General features: G+C 37.1%; 1 long non-coding RNA gene across 1 annotated transcript; it reads right to left on the reverse strand.

The window, feature by feature from the left end:
- Positions 1–4,891: 4,891 nt before the first annotated feature.
- On the reverse strand, positions 4,892–16,178 carry LOC146761926 (uncharacterized). Its single transcript, XR_014943537.1, has 3 exons — positions 15,960–16,178; positions 6,678–6,813; positions 4,892–6,262 (listed from the first exon to the last, which is right to left on the reverse strand). It is a non-coding gene; the product is annotated as an uncharacterized LOC146761926 (long non-coding RNA).
- Positions 16,179–18,903: the final 2,725 nt, after the last annotated feature.

The following is an 18,903-nucleotide window of genomic DNA, read 5'->3' on the forward strand; positions in this document are numbered from 1 at the left end:
GCATTTGCGTAATTATTTATATCGTGAACATCACCTTGCTATCAAAGCATTACATCTGGTATTGCCTTTGTCAAAGGGATTAAAAATACTGCTTCAGCCTAAATTAAGGGTAATATTATATATCTATTGTCACAGCATAAATCTCACTGGGGACAAAAGAGAAGAGCAAAGCTGTAGATTGATGGATCTATAGTCTTGAACATACACAACACATATTAGAGAGATGGCTAAGAAACACCATGTGCTCTCCTGAGCACTCAGCATGCAATGAAAGATGCTTTTGATGGAGTTTTAGCCTTAAACCACGTCAGCAAGACTACTTTATACATTTAAGTGTAGCCAGGGCAAACAGGATGTGAACTCAGCCTTCAACATCATAGACATACTGAGGAAAAAGGCAGCACTCAAAAGCTTCTTTGAATGAGGCAACTTATTTTATAGTTAGTTAATATATATTAATATATAATCAGTTAGCTGAGAACCATTTTTTTTTCCTATAGAGTACAAAATGCATCACATTTCAACTGTACAAATATATATATATTTATGTAAGGAAAATGTAAGTGATTTGAGCATATATCTTACCAAAACCTAGTTACACGCAGGTAGGTATTCCCCTAAAGGTCATAAAGATTGGAATTTACATTAAGAAATGTCTTTTTTACATTTCCTGTTTCTTTCAGATATAAAACAAAACAAAGCAAAACAAACAACAATCAACACCTGCTGTAATAAATAAATAAATAAATAAATAAATAAATAAATAAATAAATGGGGTTGGGGAAAGGATTCTTTAAAATATGCTCTTTTTTTAACATGCAATGATTATGTAGTAAGAAAATTTGTCATGAAAGTTCTCATTCAGCAAAGAAAAGTCTCTTTCATTTGGTTTCAGCATTCCTCTCCTCACAAATACAGTGACATTCTAAATCAAGTGATGCTTAACAACTTCTTGCCAAACATTGACTAAAACTAATTATGCATTCATAATTTTCAGAAAGAAAATTAGTGTTTTCAGTGACATTTCTGTTTTGATAGTTAAAAACTGTGTCATCTCACCATATTTTCTCCAACAATAAAATTTTCCTTGAGCAGGTTTCTACATCATTTCAACATTTTAGCAAAAGGTAAGAAACATTTTTTCAGTGGAAAAGGGACCAAAAAAAGTAATCAAATACAAAACAGTTAAGCTATGAACTATGCAAAAACTTTTGAGACACGCAATGCTGTACAAAGTATATCAGTTCACAGTTCAAGATGAAAACTTAAATAAATTGCAACTGAACAAGTAGTTCGATGTACATAAGAGGGTTCTTTGTGCTATTTTTTTTTTGGGGGGGGGGAAGCAAAAAAACAAAAAAAACACTTATTTTTACTGAGCCTGAGACAACCAGTCAAGTAACACAGACTTTCAAGTAACATCTAACCAGGATAGCTGACCCAGTAACACTGCATGAAAAAATAAAAAAAAGACTGTCCCAAACCGACTCCCTGTGGCCAACACCTAGAAAGCAAAAATACATAAGGATTAGATCAAAAGGAACTGACCTATTTTTTTTTTTTCCCCTCTACATAAGCTTATTCCCTTTAGAAATTAGCAAAATACTTCCCTATTCAAAATTAGTAATCAGCAGCTGCAAGTCATCAAGATTTCTCCAGTGAGTCCCCTTCAGATGGCTTATTCTTTGAAGGGAAATCCAATTTCAATCACGCATTAAACATTTCCTGGTGACCCCATAGGGTACTTTTGAATAGCTTCCCCTGCTATCATCAAGAAAGGTGTGGACTTCAAAATCCTGGTGGAATTGAACCCAAATTCTGAATTGTTTCTTCAAGCGGTTGCCTATATACAACGAAGGATTAACCTTGTTTTACCACGTCTGTGGCTGGGAGACTGTTGTGCCTCATCCACACAGTGCTCGAAGTCCCTTCAGCACACTGCAGCCACCCATACACAGCTTTTGAGCATACAGCATTTGAGCAGGCATATTTAAGAATGAAGCAAGAACTCAGGTACTCCCAGCTTGGAGGGCAGCGGGCAGCCTGCTGGGGATTGCTAGGCAGCCCAGGCCTTCTGCTGGCCCCCGTGGCTTTCACCACAACTGGGGCTTTTGAGGGAGAAATGAACTCTCTGCAGTCTGTGCAGAGCCCTGTAAATGTAAAGCCCTGTTTCTGTAAATAAGGGATAATAACAGGGTCGCCCTATATTCAGAACACTCAGTGGATAGCTAGATGGTTTTATTTATTTCTTTATTTGGTTTTATTTTAATGGAGCTGACACAATCTGGCAACAATGCACTATGTAAAAAGTGACATTTTGACTCTAAGGGAGGAATTATTTGCAATTTGTTTTGAACAGAAGCTTAGTTCATGTCAGATGTGAACCTCCAGACAATCATTAGTTTAAACTGCCTGCTATGTGTTTAAAAATTTCAGTCAATTTATAACTGATATGAATTGCAAATGGGATGGTAATAAGCCATTAGGGAACAACATATCTCTTTTTCACACTTGCAGCCCTCTGCTTTAAAGGGCTTCAACTACTGAAATATGAAAATACCATTTTAGTCATGCGCAGTATCAACAAACATGGATACTTTCAAGATGCAGAAATGGAATTTCTTGTAGAATCACTTGGAGAAGACTGGCAGCTGACACAGGAGCAAAGTAACATGGAACCTGAGCTGTGAATAGCAGGTAGTAGTCAGCTGCCCAATGAACAAATAGCCAGATTTGCTGATGGTGCTCTAACGCTGGGTATCTGACAAGCACTTTGGTGACTCGGGGGTCTGAGCCATTTCTTATCCTCTGTGAAACCACTTTTGTGAGTGAACATAGTCTTTGCATTGACAAAATATTTCTGCATAGTTACTCGTACATCCTCAATACTAATGGCTGATTCTCCAGTGCTCAAAGGAGTAAAAAGATAATTATTTTTGTCATTCTGATTCAAAATGGAGATCTACAGTAGATATTCTTTAAAAACAATTATAATCTGCACTACTAAACATAGAGCAAATGTATTATAGATGATAGCATTAAGCATCATGGCTCTTGTCTCAAATGTCTCAAATGTCTATTCCCACTGATTATATTATCATTATTTATATCACCATAAATTGCCTACTGGTTTATCATGTTTCGTGGATGAAAAAACTATCTTTAAGTATCCCTAATGCTAATTTATAGTTCTATAGCCACTCTTAAGTACCTGCCATTATTAGCTGAGGTTGGTTGTTGGTGTTTTTTTTTCACTGACTAATAAAATTAGTATCGCTTGTATATATATGTATATGTATGTGTGTGTGTATGTATATATGTATATGTATATATATGTATAAATACAACTTCTGGAGATCTTGATTCTAGACAATCTCTTTGTTGAGGGGAGACTAGCCCAGAGATGCCTACAGCAGCCTGCTTAACTGTAACAACTCTGCAGTCTTTCCCATAGGAGGTAGAGCAAACCAAAATGCTGTTGTGTTAGCACATATGCTGGACTGGATTTCTGCAGAATGCTCCTTCCTTCTTAAGACAGCTTTAAAGTGGACATTCCATCAATTCTTTCACGGCACATCCACTCAATCCCCTCTGCTTTTCCAAGATAGCACCATAAAATTGCTGACTGCAGGTGAATGTAAGTATTACACCACATCTTAGCTTTTCTATGGAGTTCATAACAGCTCCTGTACAGCTGGCAATATGCTAGAAAGCAGATTGCTTGCTCAGTGTTATTATTGACCTGATGTACAGCAGAAAGGAAATTGTCAAGGTCAGATAGGTCAAAGGTAGAATGTTGAGGCAGAAACTTGCCTTGCTTAAGAAGGGTAAAAGTAACAAGGACAAAGCAAGTAGGGTAAAACCATGAGGTTAGATAACTGTTACAGGAACTTGATTAACTACTAGGGCTGAAAAACAAAATCCTCTATTTGTATTTCTCTGCCTCAGTCAGCACACATCCAAAACAACTATAACAAAGACTGATTCTACTGAGACTAGCTTTCATCAAGCCCTAAACTTAGGTGTGCTTATGCATATAAAAACATAAATGCATACATGATTTTGTTTTAAAACTAGCAAGAATTAATATTGTATAAATTTTAAAACCAAAGGGAAAACATATTTTCAATATTCAAATTTTCATATTAAAAACCTGTAGTAATGTGAATAAGCCTCAGAAAGGAAAAATCTGAGTTTTTGTTTTGTATTACTACAAAAACAGATGCACTTAAAATTACTCAAGCATAGAAACTACACAGATAATTCTCAACTACTGAAAGTAAAGAATTCCAAATTCCCAATTTCCTGGGAGCACAACAGATCATTCATCTTCGTCAAATCCCCATGAAGTAAATTAATCCTTTCCAATTATCCTTGCAATGCATATTTGGGATAACAGTTCTTTACTTTGAAATGCACATGACATGTGGAGCTTCCACTCATTTTAGTGAGATAAAAAGCACATTTCCAATTTGGATCTTTGAAAAAGTCTGACATTCAGTATTTATTATAATAGCAGAGATTAAGAACAGTCCTACTGAACACTAATATTTAAAGACGTATTTCTTTCAGAAGCAATATTATGGCACAGGACAATTAACATACTCCCAGAAGTATATACTTCAAGCAAAAACTATTTCCTGTGATAAATACAGAATTAAAAAAGGTATTATATGTTAATTCAGATGGAAATTTAGTAGTTACATACTTTCAAATCTAAACTCCAGCTTCTTACAATTTCCCCAGCAACTGCAAAACAATACGAAATCTGCATTCAAGGTTTTCGGTCATCACATTGGGTATGAGAAAAACAGCACACAGAAAAAGATGATCAGAATCTGCCAAAATTTAGTAGGGGAAAAAAATGTGGAAATCCTTTGTTCTCTGCATTTTTTATTTTTTTTTTCAGTGACGTCAGTATTTTTTTCTCCTACGATCAGGTATTCAATATTAATTCCTTCAATTACTCTGGTAAAGTCAGTACGTGCCACAGTGCATGCTTTAAATGTATTTTCTTTTCCATATATCATTTTCTTCATCACCATAAATGGTTTCTTGCATGTACAACTCACCCCTTGCACATACTGGCAGATCAAATGTGTATATTACATAGGGAAAGTGTTGAAATTTACATATCTGCTCCACTGAAATTTGAAAACTGAATTCCAAGGGGAAGGTTCTTATGCTTATTTGACATGTGGCACAGGCCAAAGATCTGCAGTTGTATTTACTGAAAGGAAAGCAACATAAACAGGGAGAGAGAAAGATATGAGCAACTTGAGAGAAGTGTTTTCTTGGACTTTCAGTCATGTGTGTTTGATTGTCATATACTTTTTTTGTGTCAGATATTTGGCTATCTAAATATTACTTTTCACATAACACAGTTCTGAGAGAATATAGTATAAATGATCATAAATCAGTTATGAAAAGATAGTCATGTGAATGGCATCTCAAAGACAAACAATAATTTCTAGACTCTAATTGAACATGATACAAACACAGAATAATATTTTGGTTTGGCTAAAGAAGAATTCTACAGGAATCATAAGCTTCAACCTACGTTCCTTACCTATGTCAATATTCCTACTGAATTAAATGGGATGCTTTATGTATACTACTTGCTCTGAAAGTAATTCCTCCTAATTATTTGCATGGAAACTACAATGAATACGATAAGCACAATAACATTATATGATGGAGAAGATTCTTGGCTACAAAACACTATTTTTCAACATAATCACCACCATGAGCTATGCTTTTTTACTACGATGAACAAGAGACTGCACACCATGGTCCTAACAGTCTGCACCAGCACTGGTGACCCACTGTTGCTGTTACTACTGTTGAAATGCACCACCCACCATGTCACTGTGTTCATATTCACTTCTTAGTCTCCTTGAACATTCAGCAAGCATTGATGAATGTCAACAGGTGAAATTTTTCCATGTGGAATAACTCAACCGCACACCTTTGCCTTATACATTATTTACATATGTTGTTGTCTTCATGGAAACAAGCAGGAGGCATTACTTTTGGAACAAACTACATGCTTGCTTCACCATGGCTGGCTCTATTACCTGTATGAGGCTCAGAACTGAGGTTGTTCACCATATTGATCATAAAACAAAACTGTAACCGAGGATTATCCTCTTCTGTCTTATGCAAATTCTTTTGGCTTGTGGCAAAGATATTAGCATGCCATAGAAGAGCAGTCTATAAAATTGCCAGGAGGTAGAGAAGAAAGATATTGCAAGGATATCATCTGAGGGAAAAACAAGTGAAAACAGGTCTCAGTGATATGCAAATCAAGCCTTGAGAAACAGTCCACAAGTGAAGATCCCTGCAGGGATCTTTTAAATTGAAATGATTTTTAATCAATAAAGTCAAAGTTCAAAATAAAAGAATTTGGCCCTTGACTCTAAATCTGTCTGATTCATTATTAATAGTTATTTAAGAAGTTTTCTAACCGGTAGTTCAAAGTATGAACCTATTGTAGAAATGACCTCATACAATAAAAATATACATTCAGTATTTTAAAAGATTTTTACAACAGAAAAACAGAACATGTAAAGAAAAGCGCTATACACCGAGATTCACCCTAATTCTTGCAAAGAGCAGCATATTTTTGTCCCAGCAAGCCTAGAGGGAAAACAGAAATTTTGGAGCAGAAGTCCAACCTCTTATAGTGTTGCTGTTCAGTATTCAGTGAACCCAAATGAAGTCCATCCAAGTTGTCTTGCTGCTGAATCCATTCTATGTTTGCTATGTTAGATCAAACTTGTCATCCCTGCCTTAGAGTTGGAGCTGAATGTTCTGTTGAAAACAAGAGGTAATGCATAAACAGACTTGAAATTGAGCATACAAAATTCCGTACTAACATGTGGAAGAGCTTCTTTATGGCAAGGGTGACAGAGCATTGGAACAGGTTGTCCAGACAGGTTGTGGATTCTCTTTCTGTGGAGACATTCAAGACCTGCCTGGACAGCTACCTATGCAACATACTGTAGGGTATTTTCTTTAGCTGGGGCTTTGGACTTGATGATCGCTTGTGGGCCCTTCCAACACCAGTGAATCTGTGATTCTGTGTGATTCTGTGATTGAACAGAACCTCATGAGGCTTCCACAAAGGAAAGACAGAAATGTCAAGGCAGTTTGCTTCCTACAGCTACCACCTGAAGGCAGGAAAGTGGGAATCTGCATGCAGAATCTCTCCTACATGCGTATCTACAGAATTCAATCCTGCTCACCATTTTCCATTTTCTGAAAATGATTTTTATTCATTCAAAGAATGAGACATGACAGAATGCATGTGGATATGAGATAACACGTGCCTCAGGGCTAGTAGCAGTAGGAAGGTGAAGGCAACAGCCCTAGATGTGAAGGTGAAGACAGTGATGCAAAGTGCAGTTCATCTCAACGCAGCATAAACCCTGAAGCCTCATTACTGTGAACATAAGTCTTGAATGACCAAAAAGAAAAAAAGGAAAAACATAATTTCCCTGATGATTCTGCATAATGTTCTGTCTTCACTGTCACACATGTCCTTTGCTTCAGACTCTGTTGAAGTGGTATGCAGGTGGGATTTGCTTTCAGCTGACTTTTATTTTCATTCTCTTTCATTAATGCACAATACTAAACTGACTTCTTGTTTCCCTAATGTGTCCAAGCTTTCAAGTTCTCACATGTGCACAGCTTTCTCCTCAATGTTATGACAGTTTTAAAGAAACATGGGATTGACCCTGAAAAAAAGAGCTTCTATGAATTAATCTGGTATTTGTGTTTTTGAGAGCATGCTTCAGAATGAAGTATCAAGTCATACAGGGAGTAGTTCCTGCGGTGGATTTTAACACTCATAGATCAATATGATCAATAGACAGATCATTCCTAACAAGTGGTATTTACAAGGTTTTGTTTTGTTGTGTTTTGTTTTTATTTAATCATTTAGCAAAATACAAGCTTGCACAAAAGATGAAAATCTATTTCTACACAGACTGAGAGGTCAACAGCATAGCTGAGTGTTCTGACATTGGCCATTCTGTAGCTAGGCCATGTCTGACAAATAGAATATAACTAAGAAAAGGGGAATGTGATCTGAAATATGAAGGAGTTTTTCCAAGGTAATAGCTCTAAGGATAAGATATACACTGGAGAAAGGTTTTGTCTGGCTATGTATCTCTGTGTCTCATAGGACTCCAGTATATACCACTTCTAGATACCAGGACTTATCTCATCTTTAATATTCTAATTTCAAGATTAAGATTCATTCACACAGCAGTACTAAAAAAGGTGACCAGTTTTCCAAATTCAAGAATGTAGATGGTGAGACTGCAAAGCAACTTGCAGCAGGTGGACCTGGTGTGACCAGTGCCAATAAGGATGGACTTTAGCAGGCAATCAGGCAAGCAGAAAGTAGCAGTAGCATTTCCTGTTGAAAATGATGGAGAAATGTCAAGAGTTCAGGGGTAGTTATGGAGCATCCATGAGCCAGAAGATTGTGGGGATGGATATGCATACTAAGGGTTAATCTTGAACAGAGCTGTACATTTTGCTAGCATATAAGCTTAACATACTTAATCAGGTGATTTATGCAATGTAGAATACAGAAGCATAAATGTCTATCTTCTGGCACCTAAGTCCATTAACATTAGAATTAGGCACATCATCTATATCCAGTATGCATTACTTTACTTATGATTATATATTTATTCCTTTATCAGATTTTTGTTTAAATGAGCTCCACCGAACACAAAAGACCTGAATAATTTGATGTGTAATAAATGTGTCCTCGTAGCCTTATTATTCCTTAAATAGAGGAAAAAATATGTCTAGATTAGCTCAAATGACAATTCCCTATCTTACATTAGGTTCACTAAGTTACAGTGGAAAACATTCATGCAATCCCAAATGAAAAAGTTCAAAAAAATGACAGAAGGTATAGTTAATTAGTTGACTGGATTATTCGATCCTTGCATAAAGGCATGAGCTCAGCTTTAGTGAAGAAGTAAGCACTGACAGAAGTGAATGCCTTCTTTAAACATCTTAGACTCTTGTCAAAATTATAATTGCAATGATTTCCTGTATTTGGTATAACAGAGGGCAGATCTTTTTTCTCCTGATAGGAGTTATTCAGTTAGAAAGGGGAAATGAATAAACTGAATAAAACACAAGTGTATGACATGCTTTAGTACTGATTGCATTAGGTACTGAACGAAACACCTTGAAAAAGCAATGTTCCTTATGTTAAAGGCATTTTCTTATAGTATGAGAGGGACAAAAATGACAAACAGAAAGACAGACAGATGGAAGAACAAGGAAACAGTGACACAGTTGGCCAGCCTGACAGGCAGCATTGTCAGTAGATCCCTAGCATGACAGCTGTCAAAATTTTATTAAAATTCACAGTAAAAGAAAGTTTTACAGAGGCAGCTGAGTAAAATCTCTTACAAAAGCAGTGAGGTGAAGCGGGCTAAAAATCAAAAATATGTGAGACAAATCAGAATGAGATTTTTTTGTTTCTTTGTTTTTTCTCTTGTACACTTTCCTTCTGAGGGAATAAAAAATAAGAAAGAAAATGGTTTATTTTCCAGATGTCTGGATCCATACCACAGTACGATACACTTTCTTTTCATTCACTGATGTTCTATATTCATTGTCTTAATCCAACTGAAGAAACCTTTTTCTTATTTGAAATTCCCCTATTGATGTGTAATGCTTATAAGAAAAAAGCTGCTTTTCCTCTGAACACGTTTACCACTTTCGGTCACATCAGACAATTTCAGAGTGTCAAGCGTATAGGAAATATGGCTTTGTTCACATGATAGGAAGGCCCTACGGAGGGATAACTGGATTACTAGGCTGGGACCAATGGGATCAAGTTCAACAAAACTAACTGCTGAGTCTTGCCTTTGGTCACAACAACCCCAGGCAACAATACAGGCTTGGGGCGGAATGACTGGAAGACTGTGTGGAAGAAATAGATCAGGAAGAATTAGTGGACGCTCAGCTGAACATGATCCAGCATTGTGCCCAGGTGGCAAGAAAGCCAGTAGCATCCTGACTTTTATCAGAAGTGGTGTTGTCATCAGGAGCAGGGAAGTGATCATCCCTCTGTACTCAGCCCTGGTGTGGCTGCACCTCAAGTACTGTGTTCAGTTTTGGGCTCATCACTACAAGAAAGAGATTGAAGCCCAGCAGCATGTCAAGAGAAAGGCAACAAAGCTGCTGAGGGTTTTGGAGCACAATTCTTATGAGGAGCATCTGAAGGAGCTGGGATTGTTTAGTCTGGAGAAGAGGAGGCTCACTGGAGACTGGAGACCTCATCACTTTCTACAGGAACCTGAAGGAAGGTTGTGGTGAGTGGGGGTCAGCCTCTTTTCCCATATAACTAGGGATAGGACTAGAGAGAATGACCTCAAGTTGTGCCAGGGGAGATTCAGGTTGGATATTAGAAATTAATTATCTGAGAGAGTAGTCAGGCACTGGAACAAGCTGCCCAGGGAGGTGGTGAAGTCACCATCTCTGAAAGTGTTCAAGAAATATAAATAAATTAAATATAATATAAAAAGAAATATAAATATATTATATATATATATATTATATTATATTATATATATAAATAAATAAAGTTTAATAAATTTTACTTCTCAGAAAGGGTAGTTAGGCATTGGAATGCAATGCCCAGGGAGGTGGTGGAGTCACCGACCATGGGAGTGTTAAAGAAATGTCTGGATGTTGTGCTGATGAATATGATTTAGCTGGGAAGTATTGGTAATGGTTGGACTAGATGATCTTCTAGGTCTTTTCCAACCTTGATAATTCTGTGATTCTGTGATTCTGTGAAATGTTTAGATGTTGATCTGAGGGACATAGTTAAGTGAATAATGTAGGTGATAGGCAGACAGTCGGACTTTTCCAACCTTGGCGATTCTATGATTCAGCAACTACACTGTGAAAATACCTGTGAAGAAGTAGAAATAGATTCCTACCCATAGCCAGTTCTGCATGCAGAAAAGTGATTAAAAGAATAAGTGAAAGAATTCCAGAAAATCAAAAGATATTTAAGGAATAAAAAAATAAATGATTTTCTGTGAAATTCAGATGGGATGTGATTGTGTTATTTGTGACTATTCTAGGACAGTGCTCTGAAAATAATGCTTCCTATTTATGCTGGCCCATTACATCAGAGGTGGATGTTGGTGGTATGGTAGTAGAGGCTGAAACTTCCCACCAATATTTTGTTATATTTTGTTTATGTGAGACAGATGGCAGCAGAGACAGACAGAATACCATCTGACATGGAAGGGCCTATGAAGCAAAGGTGTGTCACTGAATTCCTTCGTGCGGAAAAAAATGATACCCAGTGGTATTCATTGATACCTGAGAATTTGGCTCTATCAGATAATGCAGTTGTGTTCTTTTTCATGGAAACAAATAGGAGGCATTACTTTCGGAGTGACCTACATACAAACACTACCCCCTTTCAGCATCCATTTTGAAAATAAATCTAAGCAGCAAAAAATCAAATCTGATCTTTGAAATGGTGGTGTTATGACCCAGAAGCTGGTCTGAAATCCTGTCAGTAATCTTTCTAGCTATATGCAGAATGATATAGTTTTAATAAAGCTCATGAAGGTTTCATAAGATAGTTCTTCATTTATTAAACCATAACTAAATGATACAGACTTTCCAAAACAAGGCACCATCATTTAGCTCATTTTGTCTCCAGAACTCATTATGACAATATTTTCAGCCAGATTAAATTCACTTAAAATGCACATTTAAACAGTATGCTACTCTGTCGGCAGAGACTGAATATAAAAAAAGGTAGACTCATGTAAAACAAGGTTTTCAAAATGAAGAAATATTGAAATTAGCATTGCTGCTTGTTTCCCTTTACTGTTCACTCCCTCCCAACTATTCTGTCTGTAAAACTGAATGAAGAACAGAAAATCGAATGTGTAGAGAGTCTACTATTGATCTAAATGAGTAACAGGATGTCCTATAGAGTAACAGAAACACTGGGGGAAGGAGTCAGGAAATAAGAAAGGAAGAATTATTCCTAGTGGAAGCTACTCTTGCCTCCTTAGGATTCAGCATCTTAGATTTATGTTTGTCCTCTCACACTGATCTCCCATTGTTTTGTTTCTGCTATTACCCAGCAGGCCCTTGCAAAAAGGTGTAATTTGTATCCTCTTTAGAAAAAATACTGTATCAGTATCAGCTGTGTTATTTCAGGTAATCCAGGTTGAAGATCTCTATATGACTTCTAAATGAAAAAGAATAAAATAAACAAAATAAAATAAACTATTATGTAGATTTTAGCAAGCATGAATACATTTGGTATTAAAGAGTACCGTTCCTCTTTTCACACCATGGCTGCACAAGAACACAATTTGTAGCTGCTGCTTCAGGGATCTATCGGGTAAAAACTGGCTCACTGAATCTGATGATGCTTCTCACTTGCAAAAGAGCAGCAGCTTGACATATCACAAGTCCCCATGCTATGACAAGCACAGGAAAATACTGACATCTTGTCAATAACTCCTGACCCTGCATTATGCAGCACTATGCCAGCAAAACTACTCAAGTGGCTAAGCCATTTTCCAAAACTCTCCCAGATAAGAATCAGGTATTGTCCTTGTCCAGTGGAGACAGTTGAATATATTATATTAATACTGGTATCTTCTAAAACATATCCTGAGACTTAAAAGGCCACTGTTTGAATAAATTCATCAACAGATTTTGGTGTTTTCCTGCATGATTGTATTCTTTTGTATCTGTAATACATCAGTTGTCTAAAGTAGTCCACCAAGCTGTCATTCCCCTCCACCTAGAACAAAAGTTAGTCTAGTACACTGAACTGTGCCAGCATTCTTAGACCAAAGCACTGCTGATGCTTTACTTGCTGATATCATGCTGACGAGTTCAAAAGGTTCCAGACACTTTGCAATATTATTTGCCATCTCCAACGACAACATCCATCAGTGGACACGCTGTAAGAACTGTGCAAACCTTTTACTAATCAATGTTTTGATAAATGACTCCTAAATTTGTTAACTAAAAAGCATTTAATTTAGGTCTCATCATTCTGTTTTGCTCTCCACTGGTAAGACATTCTGTTGTTTAAAAAAAAAGAATTCTTTCAGCGTCAGTATTCCTAAGATTATTGATAAGAGATGGTCTTTAGTCTTTAGGCACTGCCCTGCAGATACCAATCTAAGCATTTTTAAATGCCAAAACATTATCTAGCTTCCATTTAGTATTCCCAAACCTGCAGACAATGTTTCCCACCCAAGAGTTAAGAGTTAGGCTTTAGAATGTCAGCTACATAAGAAAGGTATATCTAACTTCTACTAATACTCAATTCCAGTCTACCATGAGAAAAATCAGAAGAATATTCTGATATTTTTGAGAACCGATCACTGATAGAGATCATAAACAAATAAGTCTCTGTCTTTGAATACATCCCATTTCTCACTTGTACAAAGGCAAAACAAGTATTTTCCTTCTATTTAGTTTTCCAAAGCCCTAGGCTTTACACGTAGGGCAGTTGTTACAAGGAATATACTACTGCTTGCAAGGAAGATACTAATACTGCCCTAAAGAATTTGTGCTCTAAATTGGGCACTGGCAGCATAATACAAATATGTATTTGAGCAGGCAAATTTGAGAAGTGAAAGCCTACATTTGAGGGACAAGCAGTGCTTTACGTGGGAGCTGAACTACTGGTTCACTCTAAAGAACAAACTAGTTTTGAACAGTGACCTGTGGGAGAAGTACATTACAAAGATCATTAGAGATGAGCAGCTTTTACATTCCCAGGTCTCCTGTATTACTAGCAGGCAGCTTCAAGAAGTTTTTTATTTGACAAAACAAATAAGAGAACCAACAACAACAAAAAAAGTAACATAATTTATCTTAAATTTATTTACATTAGAAAGGCTTGATTTTACCTTCAAAGGTCAAGACCACGGATTTTTGAAAGAATTTATTTTTAGGTACATTTCTGCCAACAAACATTTTCTGTGACATAAATAGTTGTTCTGTGAAGTCAGACTGTCTTGTAGCATATACTTCTCTCAGCAGAATTATAACACTACTCAAAACTCTCCACAGAGCACAGTTGCTTTAGAAAGTAATGTTACTCTGTTTGAGAGAAAAGATGGTACAAGGCAGAAGGACATAATGCAAGGGCCTCAGACTTTTTAGAGGAAAGGTTTAGAGTGAATGCATATTGCTTCTGAAATTTGACCCTAAAGTCAAACAGTTAAGATTGACATGCTTGGCTTTTTTATAGCTATTCATTATATTTTTTTAGCTAATGTGTTTGTTGCTTATTTTTATTGTTTCAGTGTAGTAGCTTTTAATCAGAATCAAATAGTTAAATACTCTTTTTTCCAACAGAACTCGTGTATCTATCAGTCTTACTCAAGAGCATGAATTTTATCCACATAATTATGAGTAACTGATTAGGTTTTCTGCACATCTGGGATCCAGCTTTTCAAGGTTTCCTCTGTTCCTTATATTGGATAAGTAGAAAGCAAAAGCATTTCACTGAATGTCCATCTATATTGTTTTTCAAGGTAACAAGCATTTTCCACAAGCATTTTCCTCCTTCACATTTTCTGCTGGATCCCTCGCTTTGTCTTTGTCCCTGAGAATTATACTCTTGGAAGTGTTTTCCACCCCACCTCTGGATTTTGTAGCCTCACCAACACCTAGATGAACTCAGTTCCTCTGCCTCCATCTTATGTGTACATAAAACATTAACATATATTACCTGTATATAAACCTTTTTCATTAAACTGATTGTAATAATTTTTATTACTTTTAAGGGGAGTGATTCAGACCTGGCTTTAGGGAAAGTAACATCCATTCTGTGATTTTGTGATTTTTATATTTCAATCCTATTTTCCTGAGCAAAAATGATGGAGATTATTATTTTCATCATATCAGCTTTTATTATGTGATGTTTGATTACTAAAAAACTGTGACGGTTTTGGAAAATACTGTTTACACAATGCTGCCTAATTAATATCCTTGATCTATGTAGCTCACTCTGAAAGTAATGCTTCCTATTTATTTACGTAGCAAATGCACCAGATACAGGGAGCACAATGATAGTATTTGATAAAGCAAATTCTAAGCTAGAAAATGCTATTTTTCAACATAGTCACCACCACGAGCTCCACATTTTCACCATCCATGGACAATAGCCTGCATGCTGCATTTCTAAAGATATGTAGCAGAAGAGGCGACTCACTCTCGCTGTCGACACTGCTGAAACACACCACCCACTGCCCCATTGTTCTCACATCCACTCTTTGATTTCCATAAACATTCAGCAAGCATGGATGAATGTCAGTGGGTGTAATGTTTTCCATGTGGAGGAATACACAGTGACACACCTTTGCTTCATATGCACCTCCATGTCAGACTGCCCCTCCACTGCCCTCTGCCACATAGCAACGAAACATAATGGAATACTAGCTGGAAATTTTAGCCTCTACTGCCATACCATCAGCATTTGTCATTGGCCAACATAAAAAAATAGGAGGCATTATTTTCAGAACAGCCCTCATACATCCTTAATAATGGGGTAGCAGTCCAAAAATAGGGTTGAAAGATCAATATGATTATCAGTTATTCATGGAGAACTGGAAAGAGAAATCGAAGAGGATGTGAATTATTATCTGTATCTGTTTGGGCTCAGAAGAAAGAGAGCCTTCCCATAAAATCAGCTTAGAAGGATGAAAAAGAATCCCCTTGTTTAGCACTGTCTGAGACAAAACCATATAGAGTTACTGCTGCAAATACACTCCTCTACTGGCATGCAGGAAAACATTACAGATCCTCAAGAGGAAGTAGTGGGAGTTTTTTATAACTTCAAAATAAAATAAAATAAAATAAAAACCCTGTGTTTACCCTTGCTATAGTCTCAAGCCTCACTGAAACCTTACCAATGATAAAAGGGAGGGCTGTTGAGTTGGGACTTGTGATTTTGGGATCCTTGGAGATAATGTCTGCTATTCCATATGGAGCCATTTCTCTCCCTGTATGCTCTCTACTGACCCACTTATGGGAGTGGGTGGAAGGTTGAGGAGAAGTCAAGTCCTTCTCAAGAACAACAAAGGAGGCCTTTGTAAAGCAACATAGATGCTGAAGTCCTAAGGAAGGTCCTAAGGGATTGAAACCAGTGAAAGAAGATATCATTTGGTCCTCCAAACACAACAGTGGAAACAAAATACTTTTCCTTTACTCAATATTTAAAATATTAAAAGTTTGCAAATTCCCCAAAATGGAATCCAATTATCCTTACAAACAGAGTCTGATTTCCCCAACTCTCTGAGCCACTGGTGCTCAGCAGCTGGCTGAGCTGTTTTGCACTCTAGAATCTAGGACAGCTGACTGTCAACAGATTTACTTTGCTGAGAGGATTTGCTGGTAATTTTGTCCAGCTTCTGTCTTCCAATGACAGTCAATATTTTCCAAGTAAACTCATCCATGAATTCATGTAAAGGCCTGATTTAAAGCATTAGGCACTGACACATCTCCTTTTAGTGCTTTAGATACAGTCCTAGGTCCACTAAGAGGTAAGCATTTTGGTGGAATGCAGTGATCACTTATGTGCTATTAAAGTAATGTAGCCAGTTGAGCACCTTAAAATGCTGACGTGTTACTCTCTGAATGTCTTCTGTTTTAGTGATCAAAAACTGGCAGCAGAGTTATTTGCTAGAAAAAGCATAAAAGTATCTGACCATTGCACAGTAATGCAACAGCGCTGCTCTTGCTCCATGATTGTCTCAATGATAACTAAGGAACAAAATCAGTATATCTTTATTGAGAAGCTAGCAACAAGATGAGGAGGGGAAGGGAATACAGAAAGGAGGAAAGGGAAGAAGAAAAGTACTTCAATCAATCACTTATCAGACCTTTGCTGGTCCACCTGTACCTTTGCGAACCCGAATAACTCACTGAGGTGACACATGCAGTTCACTATTCTCCAGCTAAAGCCATGATTGTCAAATAGTATTCAGAGTAGGGTGCTAAACTCAAACTATTGATGTGCTGGCCACAGATATCCTGTGCAATGGTATTTTTGTCAAAACACTGTTCTTTCTAAACATGCTTAAGATCAAATTAGTATCATTAGCAGCAATCAGCAGGTGGATAAAAGTGTATGATGTCATTTAATTAATGATGATTCACAATTCTATCTTTCTGACAAAAGACAGACCAGGCAGAGTCTCTGAAATGCTTGAACTCTGTTTTGTGCCATGGTAAACATGTACCAACTGTTGGAAGTGATCTTGATTGAGTAAAGCTATTGTAAAATCCTTAACTTCTCTCTCTCATCCATAACACATAATGATATGCTCTATTTGTTCTATATATATTTTGAAAAGATACTTACAGCATTTAAACTGTCTCAAATCACTTGTCAATAAAGCACAACAGTTCTGATTACTAGGAGATCTGCTTACTGCCATATAATCTGTGTAAGGTCTCACTTATGCAAAACAGAACCATTCAAATGTTCTCAACTATGACTACTGAGATAATGTTCACTATTGCAAGATCTAGGTCACTCTTATGTTAAAGCTGAGTCATGCTACCAGACATATTTGCTAGTCATACAAACACCTTGCAGACAAAAATAACTGCAATTTCCCCTCTAAATAAGTTTTAAGGACTTTTGAAATGTAGGGATGGTAAAAATAAGTTGCACTCCACCATGATGCACTGTAGTGTGCAACTTCACAGAGGCTGTGGATGCCCCTTCTCTGGAGGGATGGGAAGCCTGGTCTAGTGGTTGGTGACCCTGCCCATGACAGGGGGGTTGATCTTTGAGGTACTTTTCAACCCAGGACATTCTATGATTTTTCCTGCAATGTGTGAAATTTGTTGTGAAAATCATTTAGTCCTTTTTTGCAATGGAAACTAGTGCAACATTTACAGGAGCAAATTACAGAATAATTTCAGAATGGATACTCAGAGTAAATAATAATGTGTGTGAATTAAATACTGGAATAAATGTTAAGCAGTAAAAATATCTTAAATCTAATGGTGTAGAAAGAGATTTCTTCATTCAGGCATCTGTTCATTTATATCAAATGGTTTTGCTCCTCTGTCACTGAGTTATTTTTAACTTTTCTTTCCCCTCTCTCAAAATCTGCTCACTCAAATAGTCTCAGTTTGACATATCACTGCAATATACTTCTGCTACAGTTTAGAAAGTAGACAGAATTCACTCAGTCAATAAATAACACAAAGTGGTGACCAGATTGTACTTCCACACAGAACTGCCCCTTCTGGGCAGAAAGTATTCACAGTCCAGATTTCCAGAATGATATCTTTTTCTACTTTTCCCAAGCAAAATAAATGCCTCTCCCTCCCTCTATTTTTTTTTTTTCTTGTCTCCTGTTATGAGAGTATTCATAATATTATCTTCATCTCTAAGAAAATCCATATCACGCTGTGGTTATTCTTCTTGGGCTTTCTTATTTTTGCTAAGAGAAGAGCATAACTCAGCCCGGAAAGCAAATGGGATCCTGGGCTCCATCAGGAGAGGGGTGGTCAGCAGGGATAGGGAGGTGATCGTCCCTCTCTACTCTGCTCTTGTGAGGCCCCATCTGGAGTACTGTGTCCAGGTGTGGAGCCCTCAGTACAAAAAAGATATGGAGATTTTGGAAAGGGTCCAGAGGAGGGTCACAAAGATGATCAGGGGGCTGGAGCACCTCCCCTATGAGGACAGGCTGAGGGAGTTGGGTTTGTTCAGCCTGGAGAAGAGAAGGTTGCGGGGTGACCTCATTGCAGCCTTTCAGTACCTGAAGGGAACTTACTCCCAGGAAGGGAGTAAACTCTTTGAAAAGGCTGATAATAGCAGGACTAGGGGAAATGGTT

Source organism: Coturnix japonica, chromosome 2 (genome assembly GCF_054131305.1).
Source record: "Coturnix japonica strain WE chromosome 2, WE-NBRP24, whole genome shotgun sequence".
Taxonomy (NCBI): Eukaryota; Metazoa; Chordata; class Aves; order Galliformes; family Phasianidae; genus Coturnix; species Coturnix japonica.